Source organism: Varroa jacobsoni, unplaced genomic scaffold (assembly GCF_002532875.2).
Source record: "Varroa jacobsoni isolate VJ856 unplaced genomic scaffold, vjacob_1.0 scaffold_324, whole genome shotgun sequence".
Taxonomy (NCBI): Eukaryota; Metazoa; Arthropoda; class Arachnida; order Mesostigmata; family Varroidae; genus Varroa; species Varroa jacobsoni.
This window is the reverse complement of record NW_019213226.1, coordinates 1-5,915: the sequence shown is the minus strand read 5'-3', so window position 1 is coordinate 5,915 and position 5,915 is coordinate 1. Positions and strand designations below refer to the sequence as shown.

Sequence of the window (5,915 nt, the reverse complement as noted above, 5' to 3'; positions counted from 1 at the left end):
CATTAAGATCTTCTTTGAGAGCTCAATGTGCCGTGACATCAATGACCAACAGATTCCAAGCACAGAGAGGGCTCTGTTGTTATTGTTGCTGGCGGCCGTGGCTCTGGATGCTATACATGAGCGTAAGTCTGCGACGCATATGTAGCTACGCAAAGTGGAGAAGGCTGATACACATACATTACTGCGCGAGAAAATATTATTAAAGCTGCAACGTGGCTGCTAAATAAATGCGTTGACAAAAAATTTGTACCGTATACCTTCTACAGAAAGCAAAGATACACACTAGTGGGTTGGTACAGCGGGAATATCCACATCGTTTCTACAAGCTCGATCGACAATCCGTCCAAGTGGTTGACCATATTGCGGCAAGGTTCAAATTTCATTTTACCTATTGTTTTCTTCAGGTAAATTTCATTACTACTTTAGATATCCATCCATCGGGAAAAAGGTAGCATACAGATTTTAAGTAGATACATTATGTTTTGTTTATTATACAGCAGGCCGCTGGCATCTAAGCCTAGGACGTATCAATTTGCTTCTGTGCGGTACAGTTATGTTCCATAAACCGTGTCATGGCATATTTTGTGGGATTATGACACTTATTAGTCGGTAAAAAAACAAAAAAAGGCCCCAATGGTCGTAATACGGTTACTCAGATTATTCAGTGTTTCTTCGTACGCGTACGCTTCGATCCTTAGGTTAAGCGATAAAACCTTGACACTGACTTGACATTACTTCAAGATATCCATTCTTTCTCGCTGGCATCCGTCGCAGTGACTTGCTATCGTAACCCTGAATACCTTTGAGAGCGCCCCCTAGCATAGCCGCAGGCCTAGCCTGGAATTGGTTTGCGCTGGGGATTTTGATATATATATATATATATCATGTCTTCCGGTACCCATAATCCCAAATGCACACCTCCTTATCCGCCATCGGGAGACGTGCGCGGTGGAGATCTAGCAAAGCCTGCCTTAACGCCGTTGCTGTCTAGCGCTTCTGTTTTGGCGGGGGATCGTCACTCCCGATGGGGCTTGAGCCTGGTAGAACAACGGCAATAGGCCAAGTAATGATTATAGCCCGACCCTACGTTATCCAAAAATGCTTTAATGACAGATATTGATGCAGAACGTAGATAAAATTATTACATTCGTATCTGAAATATTGACTGATGATGACCGATAATGGACGTAGAATAGTTAATTGAAGGTTGAGAAATGCCCTTGTAAAACAAAGGAGAAAGAAATTTGTCGAAGGATAGATCAGATGGATTGGGTCCTAGTTGTTTAACAAAATCTGTTGCTGTTCAGATAACATTGAAGCAAGTCGTATAAAGGCCAGGCACTGAGTACAGTGGAGAGGTAATGGTTACCCAAAGTGAGGCCGTTAACGACAGACCGCTTCAAGAGAACTGATCTTGGTTATGGTACTTACCGTTAACATTCTGTAAGAGTAACTCTCCAAGTAACAAAGAGCTTACATAAAATCGAAATAGATCAAGATCTAGAACCGTACATAACCGGTGCCTTTGTACAGCCGCAGATCATACGGCCAAAATATTCACTTTGGCATCTCCATCGACAATGAAATGCAACAGATAAATAAAAACGCCAAATTAATCGATGAAGCTATAGAAGTGGCCAGACATTACATTCGACTAGAAACTAGTCGACGTCTTTGAACGGGATCTCCAGGGAGCTAATCATATCCTAATTGGTCACATTCTACATAAAGCGGATTTGGCCTTCCTAGCACAGCTAAGAATGATTCTCCTATATACAGTAGTATTGCATAGCAAATTAATTAATTACTGGCCTTATTTTATATATATATATATAACACTATATAGCGCCTCTTACTTACAATGCGTATAATTGTTGTTTAACCCTGCATTTGGAATGGTTGAACAGCTTTTAAAAGATGCCACCCATTTTGAGTTAGATATTTTTTCTTTTGACAGACATCTATTCGACGTCGAACGCTCAATTTTCAACCAATAGTTTATACTAAAAGCCTGTAATGGATACTCGCAACAACCTCTCTGACTGAGCGTGTTCTATGGGGTAAGCGCAAGGGGGATCGGACCTAGAACTAGCCGTATTCAATTCGCTGTAACAACGAAAATTTTAACGAAACATAGGTCTCTTTGCCGAATCTCATACGAACGGAACTGCGACTCAGCGTACATTATCAATCCTTTCGCTTGATCGAGGACGCACTGACCGGTTGCCACATCAAGTAATCTTCTCTTATCAACCCGCATATTTTATGAGGTTCTCTTTGAGCAGAAATGATAACACCTGGCCGTGATTTGATTGAGTGACAGGGAAACTATCAATCTCTGCGATTTTGATCCCGGCTAAAAAGTATATCTGCCGAGATCATTTTTCAACTTCGCTACGCTAGAAAAATACCCTGAAAATCGGACGAGAGTGTTGAAGGCTAGTTAGACCGAATTGAGTAGCGATACGTTGAGCCTTATCATTTTATGCAGCGAAATGGTGCGTCTGCAATTAGATAGTCACCTAAATCTAATTGGTTTTGTAATAGCGCCTCTGGCATGGCCCTGTATTTCCATTATACTTTTTCTATTTCTATTTTTCACGCTAGTTTTTACGACGTTTGTTGGTTATATATCACGGTTGCTGACTTGGGTCTCTTCAGTTATCTATATATATATATATATATATATATACCTCATATAGGTCTCATATCATATACGATAAAAATAAATCGAATCGTACAAAGCCACCGTGTTATATTATCTGAAACTTCCTAAATATAGATTCAATTTGTACTTATTAACGAATGTTTATTTAGCTAGTATTCTATGATGCTACCTTTGATTGTTGGCCTAACGCCATAACAGGGATAATCGGCCTATTACGCTGGCGTAGATTTGATCATATAGAGCCAAGGTATTTAGAAATTTCAAATATGTGGCACACGCAAACGCAGTTGTAATTTAAGCCTTTGCATCTGAATAGCCTGTCAAAAATGCACGCTCTGCATAAAAACTTAAACAATGAAGGGGAAAAAGTCAGTAATAATATAAGTTGATGGAACGATTGGATCGAACATAAACTAAAACGAGTCCGCGAAGATTGGTTATACAGACCCGAGTTCTAGTAACCGACGCGGCATTTTCGAAAACTGTGATCGAATCACATGAATGTTTGCCAGGCGTAGGACAACATTTACCTTACACAGGAGTGCCAAATCGAAGCTTACGTTGCGAATTTTCCTGCATATTAGTTATCGTTCATCATGTGGAGACCAATAAGTGACTCCTAAGGATACGTAGCCCAATAAATAAGAAAATTAGCATAAATAGTTATTAAAATTGCATTTTTCGTCATAAAATATTTGTTACATATGATTACGTCGCATTATAAAATTCAGAAAATTCACAGAAAAATGCAATTTTAATAACTATTTATGCTAATTTTCTTATTTATTGGGCTACGTATCCTTAGGAGTCACTTATTGGTCTCCACATGATGAACGATAACTAATATGCAGGAAAATTCGCAACGTAAGCTTCGATTATATATATATATATATATATATATAATTTTTTTTTCATCCGAAAACCAAGACTTTGATCTGTTGCTTTAAGTAAATGGCCCCAGATGGCTTATGCCTAGGCACCTCTGACCTAAGCCCACCTCAATCAAGCCTTCTGCGTAAATCCACTGCTATTCTCTTCTAAAAAGGCCCGCACGTAAAAAGAGCTTATATAGTAATAAAGATTCAATATGTCTATACCAGTAACATCTACCGCAAAGGCTTCCAGACCATCAAGGCTCATCGTTGAACAATAGAACGCGCCTTGACTTTGCTATTAACATCCAATATAATTAGACAACTACTGCAAGAAGCGTAGAGAAAGCATTAAGCAGAGGGGTTTAAAGTAAAGGAAAAAAACACCCGGACAACTCTGTCCTATTAAGAGGAATATCTGCTGGAAATCATAGTACCTATTGTTGCAGACTCTTCCCCTCAACAAAGGAGCTGTTATGCTATTTTATTATATATTTAAGTCACTGTGAGCTGGGTTATTAGACTTTGAACTTCATCGACCTTTAACCGCAAAATAGTTCGCTGCAAGTGGACTCTTACCTGTCCTCCTGTTATTTCACATTGCATGTTTAAAAGGAGTTCTTTGTATGTGGCATGGGGTCAGCCTTCACCTTTAACTGGGAGCTAAAAGGAACCGGTCGAAAAAGCGCGTCGATACAGGCCGCTAGAAACAACTACCGAAAAACAATAATTCGAAGCACCTCATTTGTGCTATGTACTTCTGTCAGATCATAGTGAATTAAAGCCAGCGATCTCCAGGGCTATTCTTTCTGATAATTTTTCAGTAATGTGTCTGACAGCCAATAGGCATTCTGGATCGTAAACGCAAATCGAACTCGTTTCCGTTAACGCAGTTGCACTATTGGAGTTAGCCATATTGTTACGAGCTGATAGTCTACCCTAGGCCAGGACGGAAAACCTCACTTTAAAGGGAACGGGAAGCTCGGTTTAATTCGACGGGAATTTAAGATGATTGTTCGTATAGTGAGGTGCAGCTTAATTGATTCTTAGATTTCGAAAAGAACATGCTTTTCAAACTGAGAATACTCCTCCGAGGTGTTCTATTTTCCATATCAGTTCTATAAGTTCCTCAAAGTGTGTTGAAGGGGTCCCCCTATGAATTAACTATGTAGCGTTTGCCACATATTAAGGTTATACACGTGTCTCACATAACGGTGCCACGCAGACACTTTCTCTTAGATACACAGTCACGTTGACACAGCCAAGTTCCAATGATTCCGTTCTTTTGCATCGTACTGTCATTATCTTTGTAAAAGAGATGGCCAATGCACAGAGTGCCTAGGTACAGGGGCCGAAACAATCTGGCAATTCCAGGTGGCGTCGTTTAGACGTTTAGGCATTAGACGGGAGGATTAACCAAGATGCGATCAGTACTTAGTAATTAAATAGTTACGAAACTCGCCAATTTGTATAACCTAGTTCTGCTTGCAGGTGATGTATATCAAAAATTCACGTTAGCCTATGGCAAACGAGACTGTTATTACGTTGAATCTAATGTAAGCATACGGCCAAGAACGATCACCTTCCGTTATACAATGGTCTGCCCTTATCCGACTCATTACCACGGCTGTACTATGCTGATTACCAGGAAAAGTTGCCGTTATCTTGAGAGTTATCGTTGAAATAATAGATAATTTCCATAAAATTCGACTTTATTAGCATTACATTTGTCTGCTATGGCTAAAATAGACTTGCACCCTTGATCGGGCCAGTTTGCTTGGCTTAGTTAGAAAACAGTGCAAAAAGCTTTCGTCTAAAGGTGCTCTTAGGGTTATCTGTTCTGGCTAGCTGTGAACTGTACATACCTGCTGAATCCAATGGGTAGTAAACTCTGCATGAAGACGATTTATAACGTGCTCAGTTGTCGACTTCAATTCTGTACCGGCCAGTGAAGAATGCCTTATTCTTACCTGCAGCTGATTTGCTTCGGACCGTCATGACAGAATCATCATGGGCTAATCAAAAGCCGGCAGCAGCATCACGGCCCAGCAAGATACAGACAACTGAATTTTGCATCTGTTTGGTAAACTATAGCTGTATCGCATCAGATATTTGCCCCATCTACATTGAGCCTGTATTCAAGTCGCGATTATACCGGTCTCTTTCTACATTTGAGGCCTTATCCACGCATTTTTCAGCCAAAAAGACACAAGTCTATTTATGCTCTTACACACATCTTAAAAAATAACGACGTGCTAATATGTCTGACCGGACCGCGGTATGATGGTGAGCGCATCTCGCAAATGCCCGTGAAAAATCCCATTTAAAGTTCATTCACTCCACCGTGCACATATATATATATATATATATATATA

The 5,915-nt window shown here is 39.9% G+C and overlaps 1 long non-coding RNA gene across 1 annotated transcript; it reads right to left on the bottom strand.

The window, feature by feature from the left end:
- Nucleotides 1-460: 460 nt before the first annotated feature.
- On the bottom strand, nt 461-1,740 carry LOC147753648 (uncharacterized). Its single transcript, XR_015310561.1, has 2 exons — nt 1,432-1,740; nt 461-1,037 (listed from the first exon to the last, which is right to left on the bottom strand). It is a non-coding gene; the product is annotated as an uncharacterized LOC147753648 (long non-coding RNA).
- Nucleotides 1,741-5,915: the final 4,175 nt, after the last annotated feature.